This window comes from Spermophilus citellus, assembly GCF_964194105.1.
Source record: "Spermophilus citellus genome assembly, chromosome: 4".
NCBI classification, from domain to species: Eukaryota; Metazoa; Chordata; class Mammalia; order Rodentia; family Sciuridae; genus Spermophilus; species Spermophilus citellus.
In genome coordinates this window covers 230300868-230319389 of record NC_138185.1, presented here as the reverse complement: position 1 = coordinate 230319389, position 18522 = coordinate 230300868, and the positions used below count along the sequence as shown (strand labels likewise).

At 32.9% G+C, this 18522-nt stretch overlaps 2 pseudogenes across 2 annotated transcripts in view; both read left to right on the top strand.

The window, feature by feature from the left end:
- Positions 1–18522, top strand: part of LOC308648323 (regucalcin-like) — a 254205-nt pseudogene that overhangs the window by 10434 nt on the left and 225249 nt on the right. The gene's annotated exons all lie outside the window — the stretch shown is intronic.
- LOC308647815 (putative ribosome biogenesis protein RLP24) lies at positions 3747–4207 on the top strand (annotated as a pseudogene). Its single transcript has one exon. The product of its transcript is annotated as a putative ribosome biogenesis protein RLP24 (transcript).

The following is an 18522-nucleotide window of genomic DNA, read 5'->3' as shown; positions in this document are numbered from 1 at the left end:
GTTGTGGCTTGGTGTAGAGTGCTTGCCTAGCATGTGTGAGGCACTGGGTTTGATCCTCAGCACCATATAGAAATAAATATGTAAATAAATAAAATAAAGGTATTATGTCCACCTACAACTAAAAAAAATTTAAAAGGACACAAGGCACGTATTATATTAGTTTTAGATGCTAAATTATGGATATTATGTTATTATTAAAGATCACAGTTTACCTATTTTATTAGGTTTAAATGCTATATTATGGATATCATTAGTATTAAAGACCACAGGGCAACTATTATAACATTTTAAGTACCAGAGAGCATAACAGGTTAGTATTGAAGGCCACAGGAAGCTATTATATTAGTTTTAGAGTCCACAGTATGGATATTACATTAGTATGTAAGGCCATAATGCCACTATAATATCAGTTTCTGATGCTGTATTATGGATTTTTGTTACAATTAAAGGCCACAGTACAGTTATTATATTAATTTTAGAGGCTATAGTACAGAGACCACATTTGAATTACAAAGCACAGGTCAGCTATTATATTAGCACTAGGTGCTATAGTATGAATATCATTAAGTATTAGAGGCAAAGGTACATGAATTAGTTTAAGATGCTATATATTGATATTACATTAATATTAAAGAACACAGGAGATCTATTAGATGAGACAGTATGTATGTTACATTAGTATGAAAGGCTATGAGATAGCTACTATATTAGATTGGAATGTTTTGCTATGGATATAATATTACTGTAAAAGACCAAAAAGCAGTTATTATATTAGTATTAAATGCTATAGTGTGCATACTATATTAGAATTAGAGACCAAAGGTCAGCTATTACATGTTTTAGATATACAGTGAAATCTCTTGTAGATAGAGACTCATGTTTATAGTCCTAAAATCAATTATGGTGAAGATTTCTGGAGAAACTTAGTTAAGATTTTCTGTGGAAGAGGGGGTGCCCTACAGAAGATTCTTTTAGTAGTGCAGTCACACTAAGTTAACTTCTGACCAGCAATTAACCCTAGTGCCCACATTAACATGAGACTGACTTGTAGATGAAGCCCCCTAAATAGGATGGCCACCATGACAGTTCTGGAAAGCACCAGCTAAGGTCAAAAACTCCACTGCTCAATGTGAAGGAGGAGTTGAACACCTGATTGGCAGAGTACAGAGGTGGTCCCCAGTTCTCCTGGTAAACATCAAACACTAATGAAGTTTAGGGACAGCCAAGGGATGAGAGAGAGAGAGAGAGAGAGAGAGAGAGAGAGAGAGAGAGAGAGAGAGAGAGAGAGAGAGAAACACTAGAGAGAACACTTAGGTGAACACTAAGTTGGCAAAAGGTGACAACAATATAGTAAGTAAGTGACATTTCTGAATACTTGAACAAAAGCCATATAGACTTACAAAAGTAGTCTTTACATTATCTGAGGAAAGTACTAAGAATCAACCCTGAAGAAGTAAGCAGTTGGCCTTTTGAATACAATAGAACACAAATGAAGAAAATCAAAGTTTGTTGAAGAATCTGGGTTTTAGAATTTAAAGAATTAAATATAAAGGAAATACCTAAAAAGCCAATTACATGGACAAGTCATTAGAAGACATGGAGAATCCTTAACAACTTCTAGAATAGGTCAGAGTCTCAGGAACACAGTTGAGTTGAAGCTGGCTGAGCATCCTTGGGAGGGACAGTTTTGTCATGAGAGGAAGTGGTGAAGGGCTACACAGTAACCTGTAAGAGATTATTGTCAAGGGTTACATAAGGGGCTGAGAAAGGAGGTGGTAGAGGGATATACAGGAGATGAGAGCAGTTGGTAAAGGAAAACACAGGAGTTGAGAGGTGTTGGTGGAGGGCTACAGAGGATGAGATGAGAAGAGATGGTGGAGTGCTACAAAGAAGCTGTGAGAGGACATGGTCAAGGGCTACACATGAGCCCTTGAGAGGAGGTGACAAGAGAGTACATAGGAGAGGATAAAAGGAAGTGGTGGAGGGCTAAATGGTGAGATGAGAGGAGAAGATGGAGGGCTACACAGAAAGCTGTGAGAGGAGGTGATGGAGTGTTACACAGGTAGAGATGAAAGGTGCTGGTGGAGTGTTACACAGGAGGAGATAAGAGGAGAAGGTTGAGAGCTACACAGGGTAAGTAAAAGCAGACAGTGGAGGGCACACTAGAAGCCATATGGGATGTGATACAGGGCTACACAGGAATTGATAAGTGGTGTAGGGTCACAGAGTGGGTCATAAGAAGTGGTGGTCAATGTTAACACAGTATGAAGCATAGTCTCCCAGGGATGCTGAATTCTAAGGAATTCTTGGTTTGACCCTTATTCTGACCCCTCTTACCTATTCATAACTCTGAAACACTACTTCCTATCTCCTAGCTTTTACCTCACCCTAGAAACCCTAAATATAAGCCCACAAACCATGTGCTTTTGTTTAACATCTATTCTGTAAACAACCCCTACCTACTCTGTACTCAACATCTGACCACACTCCAGACCACAAATTTGCTCAGGCTCAACTCCACCCATAATACCCACCCTAACCATAATGTTCACCACATAATTTTGTTTCTCTGATTTTGATCTTGAGAAGGGGCTAGGCTTCAGCCTGGCTGACCTTGAGAAGATGGTTTCAGTATGGATGACATTTGAAGGTAGGCCTCATTCCTCCATCCAGGGCTGGTTGGCCACATCTGCTCTATTCTTGTAATGCATTCTTCTGGAGCAGGTTGGAGAGATCCTGGTTTGCCTGAATGTGATTTTGACCTGATACAATCAAGCTACTTTTCCCACAGTCATTGTGAATATTGCACCTGAGTGTCACACCAGTCTTGTACTGGGACATCTTTATATCCTGTTAATGATATTAAAACAGGCTCTGAGCATTCAGATGGCTTCTATGGGGCACATGCTGGTAAGTGGGAACAATTCCAATCCCCACTCCCAGCTCCTCTACCACCTTTACCTTATCTAAGACAAAGAAGAAGGGATTTCAGTCCTTGACAGGGTGTTCTTGACAGGGACAGTGGTCTCTGAGGCAGATGTTGCTTCTGGGGATGGGATACTGTCCCAGGAACAGCTGAAGTGTAATGAAGCAGGGTGAGGGGGCATTTACAAGGTATAGTATAAATATCATATTAGTATTCAAGGCCTACATGGCAGCTCTTATATTAATTTTACAAGATGTAGTAGGATATTATATTAGAATAAAAGGGCACAAGGCAGTTGTTATTTATGTTTCAGGGCCACATTATTAATATTATATTAATATTAAATACACAGAACACCGATTATATTAGCTTTAGTTGCTATAGTATGGATATTAAAGTAGTATTAAAGACCACCATGCAAGTATTATACTGGTTTTGGATGCTATAGTATTAACATCATCTTAGTATTTAATGTCACAGGGCTGCTATTATATTAGTGTTAGATACTATGGCATGATATTAATGTTAAAGGCCACAGAGAAGCTATTATTTAAGTTTTGAATACTATAGTATGGATATCACATTAGTATTCATTGCCACAGGGCAGCTGTTATATTAGTTTCAGATGGAGTGCTATGGATATAATATTAGTGTTAGAGGCCACAAGTCAGCTTTTATATTAGTTTTAGATGGCATGTTTAAATATTGTAATACTATTGGAGGCCAAGGGCATATATTACATTAGTTTTAAGATGTAATAATATGACATCACTTCTTCCCCAGCTCATGGCCTGGTTGGTGGGGTCCCACAAGGCTCAACATGCATATCAAGAAGTGTTATTTCTGTTCAGGGTCCACCTACCCTGTCCATGGCATCGTGTTCACCTTCAATTATTGCAAGGTATTCAGATTCTGTAAATCCAATGTACTAAGAACTTTAAAATGAAGCATAATCCTCACAAGGCCAGGTGGACTAAAGCATTCAGGAAAGCAGCTGGTCAAGAGCTTACAGTGGATAATTCATTTGAATTTGAAAAATGTAGAAATGAACCTGTCAAATGCCAGCAAGAACTACGGAATAAAACTATTAATGCAATGAAGAGAGTTGAGGAGATCAAACAGAAACGCCAAGCTAAATTTATAATGAACATATTGAAAAAAAAAAGAGCTACAGAAAGTTCAGGACATTAAAGAAGTCAAGCAAAACTTCCATCCTATCTGAGCCCCTCTTGCAGGCAAAGGAAAGAAGTTGGAAAAAAAATGGTACAGCAGTTACAATAGGATGTGGACACGTGAACATGTTTCTTATAAATCTTGCTCTCTGTAACCATTTCTATATGTACATTTGAAAATCTCCTTTGGAGACTTAGAGTTTAATTCTAAAGTATTGATTTTTATATAAAGTCATTGAAGTGAAAGATGGTTACAAATAATTTTCTCCTGCATTGCTACCTGCAAAGCATCAGATTATGGTTGTTACATTGCACCTCACTGTAACATCTTCACTGATAGATGTGCTTATGTAAATCATGAAAATTGTGTTTATAAATGCACAAGTGGATTGTGGGCAGAATAATGGCACTAGGCATCATTTATGTAATAACTAATTACAAAAATTTATGGCCAGTGATATATAAAATAATTGTTTTTGCAATTAAAAAAAGATGCAGGGGCTGGGGTTGTAACTCAGGTGTATAGTGCTTGCCTAGCATGTGTGAGGCATTAGGTTTGATTCTCAGCACTGCATATAAATAGATAAAGTAAAGGTCCACTGACAACCAAAAAAATTTTTAAAGATACATAATATAAATATTACATTAGGTTAAAGGCAACAGGGAATATTCTTATTATTTTTATTTGCTAATGTATGGACATTACATTAATATTAAAGATGATTAAAGACCCTAGAAAGCCTCACTTTATTAGTTAAGGTACTATATTATGAATATTACATTAGCATTCAAGGCCACATTGCAGTTTTTATATTAGCTTGAGATGCTGTAGTATGAATATCATTTTACTATAAAAAGCTACAGGGAGTTGTCATATTAATTTTGGACAATATAACTTGGATATTATATTAATGTTAAATGCAACAGGGCAGCTATTATGTTATTTAAGTGCCATAGCATGGATATTACAGAAATATTAAAGGCCACAGAGAAGTTACTATGTTTATTTTAGATGCTCTTATATGGCTATTAAATTAATATCAAAGGTCACAAGGCAACTAAAGTACTAATTTTAGATGCTATGTTATGAATATTTTGTTACATTAGAGGCCATAGGATAAGTATTACATCAGTTTTAGATGTTATATTTTGGACATTATATTAGTAATAAAAGTGACAGGGCATTACAGTGCTATAATTTACAATTCTATAATTTGTGTACTGTAGTATAATATTATATTGATAGCCAAGTGGCAGTTATTTATTAGTTTTACATGCCATAAGATAGATATCCTATTAATATAAAGCCACATGGCAGCTATTATATTAATATTAGGTGGTACAATGTGAATATCACAATAGTACTAAAGGTCATAGAATGAATATATATATATATATATATATATATATATATATATATATATATATATATATATGCCATAGCATTTAATATTAAAATACACAGTTTTAGATTATTAAAATATTAATTTTAGATGTTGTCTATGGATGTCACAATAACATTAAGGTCCACTGGCTGGCTATTCTGTTTTATTTGAATGCTATATTATAAATATCATATTAGTTTTAATTGTCCCAGGGCAAGTATTATATTAGTTTCAGATGCTATAGTTTTGAGATCTCATTAGTATTAAAGGCACCTATTTATTTAAGATATCCCATGCTATGGGGCTAGAATTGTGGCTCAGTGGTAGAACACTTGCCTAGCACGTGTGAGGCCCTGGGTTCAATCCTCAGCACCACATAAAAATAAATAAATAAAATAAAGGTATTTTGTCCAACTACAACTAAAAAATAAATTTAAAAAATATATCATGCTATGGATATTATAATAGTTTTAAAGGCCAAAATTCAGCTATTGTATTAGTTTTAGATGCTATATGTGGATATCATGTTAGCATGAAAAGTGAAATTAAAGCAAATACATTGGTTCTGGAGGCTACACTAAGGATATTATATTAATGTTAGAGCCTTCAGGATAGATATTGTTAATACAATACACAGGGAGATGAGAAAGGAGGTGGTAGAGGAATATACAGGAAATTAGAACAATTGGTGAAGGAAAACATGGGAGTTGAGAGGCCTGTTTTATACGCCACAGTAGGGATATTGTTTTAATAATAACAGGCAGTTATATTAATTTTTGTTACTATAATATCTACATCATATTAATATTAAAGGCCACAGGACAGTTATTACATTAGTATTAGATGCTATATTAAAGATGTTACATCAGTATAAAAGACACAGGACATTAATATATCAGTTTTCTTTTTGCTACTGTATGGATAGCATGTTAGTATTAAATGTCATAGGGCAGCTATTATATTTGTTTTAGATGCTATAGTATGGATATTATATTAAAATTAAAATCCTCAAAGCAATATCATATTAGTTGTAGATTGTACAGTATGGATATTATAGTAGTGTTTAAGGCTACAGGGCACAAACTGTATTAGTTTTAGAATCTATAATATAGGGAATATATTAATTATAGTCACCAGACTGCAGCTATTATATTTTTTTTAGTTTTAGAAGCTACAGTATTGATATGAATTTTAAAGGCCACAAGGCAACTATTATATCAGTTTCAGAGGCTCTAGCATGGATATCACATTAATATTTAAGGTCATAGGGCACCTATTACATTAGTTTTAGATAAGTATTACTAGTAAAGGCACAGGGCTGCTATTGTATTAATTTTAGATGATATAGATGACTATTATATTAGAAATGAAGTCCACAGTCAGCTGTCTCAGATGCAATAATATGGATATTATAGTAATGTTCAAGAACACAGGATAGCTATTACATGAGTATCAGAAATACACTATGGATATTATGTTACTGTTAAAGACCACAGGGAAGTTATTAGTTTTAAGATACAAAACTATAGATTTTGAGTATTAACACCACAGAACATCTATTATATTATTATTAGATAGTACAGTATGGAATCATATTAGTATTAAAGGCCAGAAGTATTAGTTTTACACATTATAATATAGATATTATGTTTGGGTTAAAGGGAAGCTTTATACTAGTGTTAGACACTATAGTATAGTTATTATTAAATTAACACTGAAGGTCATAGGGTAGTTACTGAATTAATGTAAAATGGCATGTATATTACATCAGTAATGAAGGCCAAACAAAGTTCAGCTATTATTTTAGTTTTAGAAGCTATAGTATGATATCATAGTAATATTAAATGCCATAGGGCAGCTATTGTATTAGTATTAGATGTTATACTAATAATGTTATATTAATATTAAAAGCCACAGGGAATTAATATATCAGTTTTCAATGCTATCAATATGGATGTCATGTTAGTTAAACATCACACATCAGCTATTATATTAGTGTCAGGTGCAATAATATGGTATTGTATTAAAATTAAAGGCCATACAGCATCTATTACATTAGTTTTAGGAAAAAAAAATATATATATATATTTGTACCAGGGATTGAATTGAATCCAGGGGTACCTAACCACTGAGCAACATCCCCAGCTCTTTTTTATATTTTATTTAGAAATGAGGTCTTGCTGAGTTGCTAAGTGCCTCACTAAGTTGCTGTGGCTGGCTTGAACTCATGATTCTCCTGCCTCAGCCTCCTGAGTTGCTGGGATTAGAGGCATACACCACTGCACTTGGCTAGAATCTATATTACTGATATTATATCAATTATAAATGCCACAGGGCAACCATTATATTAGTGTTGGATGCCATAATACAAATTACATGTCAATATTAAAGGGCACAGGGCATACATTATATTAGTTTTAGATTAGTTTTATTATTAAAGGCCATAGGACAAATATTATATCAGTTTGAGATGTAATATTTTGGCTATTATATTAATATAAATGGCTACAGGGCAGCTATTCTTTTAGATGCTATAGGATGGATATTATATTAGTAATAAAGGATACAGGGAAGCTATTACACTAGTCTTAGAGTACACAGTAGGGATGTCATATTGATATTAAGACCACAGAGCAACATTATATTAGTTTTAAATATGTACTATGGATATCATCATATTAGTATTAAATACCTCAGTGCAGCTCTGATACCAATTTTCAATTCTATAGTCTAGAAATCATATTAATATTAAAGATCACATCTATTATCACATTTCCATGCTCTAACATAAATATCATATCAGTAATAAAGACCACAGGGACTACTCTTATATTTTAGAGGTCACAGTATGAATATTTTAAACTATTATATTAGGATTTGAGGCCAGAGTATGGATATTATATAAATATCAAAGGCCACAGGGGACATATGTTATTAATTTTAGGTGCCATAATATGTATATCAGATTAGAATTAAAAGCCAAAAGGCAGCTAGTATATCAGTTTAAGATGTGTTGGTATGATTTTACATTAAGAAAAAAAGGTCACAAGGCAATTATTAAATTACTTTTAGATGCTATAGTATGAATATTATAATAATATTAAAGGCCACAGGGTAGCTATTATATTAATTTTAGATCACATAGCATAAATATCTTATTAGTATAGAGACCACAAGCCAAATATTATTTTAGTTTTAGATGCTATAATTTGGATATCATATTAGAATTAAACAGCCTCAGGGCCATTGTTATTTCAGATTTGAAGGCCACAACATTGATATTATATTAATATTTAAGGCTGCAGAGCAATTGCTATATTAAGTGTGTATGGTACAGTACAGATATCCTATTAGTGTTACAGGCCAGCAACACAGCTTCCCAGCTGCCAAGCTATGCAGCTGGCGCACTGGTCTCTGTTGAGAAGCAGCAGCCAAGCAGCAGAGCAAAGCAGAGAAACAACAACCTGGGCGGGCTGGAACACAGGTGCCAAGCATGGGCCACAGCCTCAAAGAGTCTGCCAAGCTGGCATTGGGGGTCTGAGGTGGGGTGGATCACTGCCACAAGCAGGCCATGGTGCACTGACCTGCCATCCCAAGATGACACTGACCTGTCATTCCAGAGGAGCAGGGAGATAAAGGAAGTAGGACAAACCTGAATGAAATTCAGCGCTAACAAATAGTGTTAGTGCATTTCCAAACCCTAATTAGCATAATGTTTGGACCAACAGCATTGGTACTTTTTTCAAATGCTGATTAGCATAAGTTTGGACCAATAGTGTGGACCCAAGTGCTGTATAAACCTAGACTGGCACAATCAGATGGCAACCCTTTTCAGGGCTCCTCTTGCACTGCTCATACTGTGGGGAGTCCTGTTTCTATGCTCATGTGAACAAATCCTATTCTCACACTCATACATCCTGATCTGTGGATTTTATTCTTCAAATTCACAAGACAAAAACTCAGAAAGAAGAAGAAACTAACAGTGAGCTGCTGGGGTCTGCTGTGTTACTGGAGGGTATGGCTCATCATTAGAGCTGCAACACTTCTCAGCTGCAGAGGGCTGGAGCTTGTGCAGACCCCTCTGCCATTAGAAGGAAGAAACTCTATTTTAACAGGGCAGTAATTATATCAGTTTTAAGTGAAATCATGTGGATACTATATTAAATGCTGCAGTGCAGCTATTATATTCATTTTAGATGCTACATTATGGATATCATATTAACAATAAATGCCACATAACCACTATTATATGAGTTTAACGGATTATAGTATTAATATTACATCGATGTTAAGTGCCAAGACCAGCTATAACATTAGCTTTAGAGCTGTAGTATGGATATCATATTAGTGTTTAAGGCCTCAAAGGATCTATTATATTAGAATTGATGCTAAAAATGGATCTCATTTTAGTAATAAAGGCCACAGGACACATATTACATTACTTTAAAATGCTTTAATATGTATATTACATTAAAGAATTCAGGACACATTTTATATTAGTTTTAGATGTTATAGGATGCATATTACACTACATTAAAGGCCACAGGGCATGTATTATATGTTTTTTTATTATTTTTTAGTTTTTAGTTTTAGGTGGACACAATATCTTTATTTTATTTTTATGTGGTGCTGAGAATTGAACCCAGTGTCTCATGCATGTTAGGAGAGCACGTTACCACTTGGGCCACATCCCCAGCCCGTATTTTATGTTTAAGGTGATATAACTAGTATTAAATGCCACAGTGTAATTATCATATTAACTTGAGATGCTATAGTACAGATATCATTTTACTACAAAAGACCACAAGACAGTAATTATATTAGTTTTGAATGATATAGCATGGATATTAATATTTACAGCTACAAGGCCACTATTATATTAATATTAGATACTATCATATGGATATTGTGATAGTATTAAAGACTCATGCAGCAGTATATTAGGTTTAGATGCCATAATACAAATATTACATAAATATAAATGGCTGTAGCACAACTATTATATTTAGATATGAGTATCAAAGGTCACAGAACAACTATCATGTCAGTTTTATAGGCTATACTATATATATTAGTAGTAAAAGCCACAGGGCAGATGCTGTACTTTGTATATTTTATTAGTAAAGAAGGTACAGGAAAGCTATTGTGTTAGGTTTTGATGCTGAAGTACTGGTATTACATTAATATTAAAGACCAAGGGGAAGTTATTTTGTTATATTTAGATGGTATAGTAAGGATATCATGTTAGTATTAAAGGCCACAGGGCAGCCATTATATTAATTTTAGATGATAAATATGGATATTACATTAACATTTAAAGGTCATAGGGCAGCTAATATATTACTATTAGATTCTATAACATGAAATATTATATTAATATTAAAGGCCATAGGACAGCTAATATTCTAGTCTCAGATGCTACAATAAGGACAGTCCATCCATTACAGGTAAAAGTGCCCCTATTATTTACTTCTATATGCTCTTGTAGAATATCACAGTAATATTAAAGTCCAGAGGAGAAGTATTATGTTAGCTTTAGAGATCATATTGTGGATATCATATCAGTATTAATTGACACAGGGCAAGTATTATATTAGTTTCAGATGCTATAGTATTGATCTCATTAGTATTAAAGGCTACAGCATGCTTACTTATTAATTTTTATTCTAGTATTAGAGATTGGGCATGGGATGCTTAACCACTAAGCCACAATCCCAGCCCTTTTTAAAAATTATTTTTTAATATGTATTTTTTAGTTGTGGGTGGATATAATACCTCTATTTTACTTTTAAGTGGTGCTGAGGATCAAACCCAGTTCCTCACACGTGCCAGGTGAGCATGCTACCACTGAGCCCCAGCCCCAGCCCTTTATTTTTATTTTGAGTCAGGGTCTTGCTAAGTTTCTTAGGGATTTGCTAAGTTGTTGAGGCTGGCTTTGAATTTGTGATGCTTCTGCCTTAGCCTCCCTAGTCACTGAGATGACAGGTGTGTGTCTCTGCACCCAGCTATTTATTTAATTTGAGATGTCATGCTATGAATATTATAATATTTTAAAGGCAACAGGAAAGCTATTGTATTAGTTTTAGATACTATATTATAGACATCGTATTAGCTTGAAAGGCAACATTTAAGCTATTACTAGTTTCAGAGGCCACAGTACATTACATTAATGTTAAAGGCCACAGGATATGTATTACTTTTCCAGGCTACACTATTGATATTATTACTAATAAAGGAAACAGGAAAGTTATTGTATTAATTTTAGTTGCTACAATATCTATATAATATTAACATTTAAGGACACAAGGTAGTAGTATATCTGCATTAGATATTGTATTAATGATGTTATATTAACAGTAAAAGATGAAGGGCACTGATATATTGATTTTTCAATGCTATTGTACAGATATCATGTTAATATTAAAGGTCAGCTATTATATTACTTTTAGATGCTATAGTATGGATATTATATTAAAATTAAATATCAAAGAGTACCTATAATATTAGTTTTAAAATCTATAATGCTGATATTATATTAATCATAAATGTCACAGAGCAGCTATAATATTAGTATAGGATGCTATAGCATAAATATTTTATTAAAATTAAATGTCACAGGAAAGCTATTATATTGGTATTAAATCTATAATAATGATATTAATCATAAATGTCACAGTACAATTATTATATTAGCTTTGAATACTATAGTATGGCTATCATATTCATCTCAAAGGTCAAAGTGCAGCCGAACACAAAATTAGTCAGGCAGTCAGTAAATGCTGCAGTCTTGGCTGGGCACAGAATCACGAGCCACCACACAGCTTTGTAGATTCAAACAGCAAATCTTTATTCCCGAACTCACACCGGCCTCCACACACGTTCTGGGGCAATCCCCAGTCTTCTGCCCCCAAATCACCTACTCCACGAGGCTTTCTTCCCAAAATCCTCTCTGAATCTCACGAGAACTCAATGAGAGCTCAGGCAGCAGGAACGCCCTAATTCCAGCAGCAATAATCCTCAACATCGAACTTCCCTAAAATCCAAGGTCTTAAACTGGGAACGCCTTAAACTTTTCTTAAACCGGGAACGCCCTAAACCCAAGGACTGGGATACTTCCTCAAACTGCAGGATACACCCTAATCCTGGATCCACCCTCGTCCTTGGGCAGGGTCACCTAACATGCAATGTCAACAGCGAAATTAACATGGGGTATGCTGGCAAGGAAATTACCTACTTGGTAATGGCCCTCAGCAAGTAAAGATAGGTAGATTGAGTCAGATCAGATCAAAGAGGCCAATTATAGTTAGTCCCAGATGTTGGAGAGGGATTAAAATGCTAATGCATTCAGAGCCCTTCCTCCACCCTTATCAAGATAATCTGCCCCTGCTCCAACTTGTTGCTAAGGTAACCTGCCCAGGAATTGTCCTTCCCTAGAGGGAGTTGTAAAAGTTGCTAGTTAATTCACCCTGGGCCCCCTTCCTGCCCAAATGCTCCACTTTGGCCCCTCCACCCCATCTGCTTCCTACCTTTGGCCATCCCACTGAGCATCTCCTGGGCCTAGTCATGTATGCAAGAAGGAAAGAGATGAAGGGAAGACAGCAAAAGAACAAAAGAAGCCTAAGACATATAAAAAGGCTCTTTGTGATAGAGAGGTGGGAGGGAAAAGGAGGGAGAAGGGGAATTATGAAGATGGAAGGAGACCCTCATCATTACAGGTGAGGAAAAAGAAAAAAAAAAGAAGTGTGTCACATTAGATTGGGTAGAGAGAAGTGATGGGAGGCGAGGGGGGGAAGAAAGGGTAGCAGAATAAAATAGACATTATTATTGCTGTATGTATATATTTGACTGCATGACCAATGGGATTCTGCAACCTGTACACTCAGAAAAATGAGAAATTATACCCCATCTGATTCAAATGTATGATATGTCAAGATCATTATATTGTCATGTGTAACTAATTAAAACAAATTAAAAAAAAAATGAAAAGAAAAAGGCTCTTGGAATTCCAGGATACCAGCTATGGCCCCTTTCTGCCTCCAAGGAGAAGTCTGTTACCCCTTTTTAAATAAATCCTGTTTTATATGCTTGCTTTGGTGTGCTTCTCTAATGTTATATGTCAACATGTTAAGAAGCAGAACTCGTTACTGGTATTACAGCCATTTGATCAAATTTAGATGTTCTAATATAGATACCATATTAGTATTAAAGGCCAAAGGTAAAAATTATACCACTTTTAGTTCCTTGAGTATGAATACCACATTAGTATTAAAGTCAACAGGGCAGTTAATATATTAATTTTAGATAAGATTATAGGAATATCATATTAGTTATTAGCCATAAAGCAGAGATTATATTAGTTTAAAGTGCAATAGTATGGATATAATGTTCATATTAAATGCCACAGGGCATCTATTTATCTGTTTTAGATGCTATAATATGGACAATAAATAAATATGAAAATTGACCAGGAAATTATTATATTGGTCATAGAAATATATACAGGTCATAGAAAGAATGGTATATTAATATTAAAAGTCACACTACGTCTATTGCATTGGTTTTAGAGACTATAATATACATATCATATTAGTATTAAACACTACAGGGCAGCTATTACATTAGTTTTAGATGCTATAGTATGTATATCACATTAGTATTCAGGGCCACAGTACAGCTATTACATTAATTTTAGATACGATAGTTTAGATATCTTATCAGTGTTAAGGGCCACAGAGCAGCTATTATGCCAGTTTTAAAAGGATTTAGTATAGATATTACACTTACATTATAGATCATAATGCAGCTATTATATTAGTTTATAATGCCAAAACACAAATATAATATTAATATCAAAGTCCATAGAATAGTTTTTAAATTAGTTTCAAATGCTATACTATGGATATTATATTAAAACTAAAGGCCAAAGGGCAGATAAAATACTAGTATATGATTCTGTGGTATACATGTTATAACATCTATTAGTCTTAGGACCAAAGTTTACCCATTATATTAGTTTAAGATGTTATTTTATTAATATTACATTAACTCAAAGGCCAGATGTCAGCTATCATATTAGTTTTTATGCTATTCTATGGACATAATATAAATATGAGAGGCCACATGTCAGCTATTACATTAGCTTGAGATAGCAAAGTATGAATATTACATCGATGTTACAGGCCAAAGGGCAGTTATTTTATCAGTTTTAGGTACTAATATGTGAATAGTACACTAGTGTTAAAGGCTACAGGATATATATCATATTAGCTTAGGATGCTATAATATGGATATTAATTAATATAAAAGGTCACAAGGCAGCTATTATAGTTATTTTAGATGCTATATTATGAATATTATAGTACTATAAAGACCACAACTTGGATATTTTATTAGTATTAGATGTGAGATATATATATTAGCTTTAGATAAAATAGTATGGATATTATATTAGTGCTGAAAGCCATAGGGAAGCTATTACTTTAGGATGCTAGAGCATGAATATTTCCATAGTATTAAAGGACATATGCCAGATATTATATTAGTTATAGATGTTATAGTGTGGACATCATTTGGTTTTAGAGACCACAAGGCAGCAGTTATAATTATGTTAGTGTCTATAGCTTCTATATGATATCAGTTTTTAAGGCCAGAGGGCAGATATTTTATCAATTTTAGGTATTACATTAATGTAAAAGGCCACAAGGCAACTATTGTTTTAGTTTGAGATTCTATAGGATGGATATTATGTTAGTAACAAAAGACATAGGGAAGCTAACTAATGAGTTTTAGAGGACTCGGTAGGGACATCATATTAATATTAAAGGCAACAGAGCAACTATTACATCAGTTTTAGATGCTAAAATATGGATCTCACATTAGTATTAAAGACCTCAGGATAGCTATATCATTTTTGATGCTATAATGTGAAAAATCATGTTAATATTAAAAGATACACCATAGCTATTATATCAATTTTAGATGCTGCTATGGATATTATATGAATATAAAAGGCTACAATGCAGCTGTCCTTTTAGTTTTAGATGCTACAGGGTAGATATTATATTAGTTACAAAAGACATAGGAAAGCTATTAAGCAAGTTTTAGAGTACTCAGTAAGGGATATCCTATTGATATTAAATGCCACAGGGCAGCCATTATAATAGTTTTAGATACTGTAATATGGAGTTATATTAATATAATAATCAAGGCCACAGGACAGATATTATATGATTTTAAGATGGCATAGTATAGGGCTGGGGTTGTGGCTCAGAGGAAGAACAATTGCCTATCATGCATGAGGCACTAGGTTTTATCCTCAAAACCATGTAAAATAAAATAAAAACATTATGTCCAACTATAACTAAATTTTTTTAAAAAAAAAGATGGCATAGTATAAATGCTATTTTAATATTAAAGGACAAAGGGAAGCTATTATATTAGTATCGAATGCTATAATATGAATATCACATTAGTATTTAAGATCAAAGATGTATTACATTAGTTTAAGATGCTTTAGAGTGGATATTATGTTATACTAAAGACCATGGGTTACATTTTATGTTAGTTTTAGATTCTAGCATAAATATTGTATTAATGTTAAAAGTCCAGAATATCTATTACATCAGTTTAAGATGCAATAATATGAATACTACATTATTACTAATTACCAGAGGGCAGCTATTATATTAGCTTCAGATGCTAGAGTATGGATATCATTTTACTAAAAAAGCCTACAGGGCAATTATTACATTTTGGATGATATAGCATGGATATTTTACTACTAGTAACAGCTACAAAAGCAACTATTATATTAATATTAGATGCTGCCTTATGAATTTCATAATCGTATTAAAGACTCAGGGCAGCTATTATATGAGTTTTAGATACTATAGTACAAATATTATATCATATTAAAGGCCAAAGCACAGCTTTTATATTTATTACAAATAGTGTATTATGAATATTAGTATCAAAGTCTACATGGTAACTATCATATTAGTTTTAGATGCTATACTTTGTATATTATCTTAGTGGTAAAGTCCAGTAAAGGCAGACATTATGTTAGTTTTATTTACTGCACTATGCATACCATTAGTATTGAAGGCCACAGAGAAGATATTGCATCACTTTCAGATGCTATTATATGGATATAAGTATTAAAGTCCATAAGAAAGCCATTATATTAGTTTTTGGCTCTATATTATGAATATTATATTGATATGAAGGCCAAAGGATAGTTGTTATTTTAGATGCTATCATGTATATATTATTTTAGTATTAAAGGACACAAAGCAGCTATTATATATTCAAAACTAAGAGTACAATATGTTTATTATATTAATATTAAAGAACCCAGACAGCTATTATATTAGGTTTAGATGCTATACTATGGATAGCATATTATATTAAAGGCCATAAGATATCTAGTATACTAGTGTCAGATCATATGTGATTATTACTAAGGGCACAAGACATGTATTAATATAACATCAATATTATATTAATTATTATGATATTAATATTTAAGATCACAAGGCACCTATTTTATTAGTTAGAGATGGTGCCATATAATTATTACATTGATATTAAGAAATGCAGGACATCTATTATTAGCTTGAGAAGTGACAGAATAGATATACTATTATAAAAAACTATAGGCAGCTAATATATTAGTACAGAATTCTATAGTGTAGATAGTACATCAATATTAAAGGTCACAGGGCAGCTATTTTATCAGTTTTAGAGTCTATAATATGGATATCACAGTAGTGATATATATGGATATTACTTTAATGTTAAAGGACCAGGGAATATATATTAGATTATTATTATTAAGTTAGATTACATAAGACAGTATATATTCATTGTTAAAGGCCACAGGAGAGCTATTCTGTAAGACTGAGAGGTTATAGTATGAATATCATAGTACTGTAAAAGACTGCAAGGCGCTATTACTTTAGTATCAGATGTTATAGTTTGGATATCATATAAATATACAGGTCACATGGCAACTATTATATAAATTTTAAATTCTATATTATTGATACTATAGTATTTTTTAAAACCACATGGCAGTTATTATATTTTAGATATTATATGTTGGATATCATTAGTATGAAAGATTACAAGAAAGTTAATATATTAGTATATGATGCTGTAGCATGGATATCACATCAACATTAAAGGCTGCATGGCAGCTATTATATTTATTTAAGTGCTGTATTAGTGATAGTTTATTAATATTAAAGTTCACAAATCAGCCATTATATTACAATCAGATGCTACAGTATAGTTATCACATTAATAATAATGCCACATGGTAGGTAATATATTTGTTTAATATGCTATAGTATTGATATTACATTGATAATGAAGGCAATAGTGCAGCTATTATATTAGCTTTACATGCAATAGTATGCATATGATATTAGCACTAAAAGCCACAGGGCAGTTATTATACTAGTTTTAGAGGCTGTGCTATGGATATATTTAGAATAATATAGGCCAAAATACAGTTATTCTATTATCTTTAGAATGCATATTATAATAATACTAAAGGCCATAGAAGAGCTCTTCTGTTTTAGATGCTATGGTACAGATATTACATTGTTATTAAAGACCACAGGAGAGTCACTTTGTTATATTTATTTATTTATATAAATTATATATATATATATTCCAAAGCACAGCTATTATATTTAATTCAAATAGTGTATTATAAATATTAGTATCAAAGTCTACATGGTAACTACATGTTTTAGATGCTATAGTATAGATATTACATTGTTATTAAAGACCACAGGAGAGTCATATATAAATAAAAATATATATAAATATATATATTTATATGGATATCTTTAGGTAAGGGGAATTAGTCATATTTTATTAATTTTATTACTTTTAGATGCTATAGTACAAATATCATTTTAGTATTCAATGTCATAGGGCAGCTATTACAATAGTTTTAGACTGTATAATATGGAGATCATATTAGCATTAAAGGTCATAGGGCAGAAATTTTATTAGTTTTAGAAGCTAT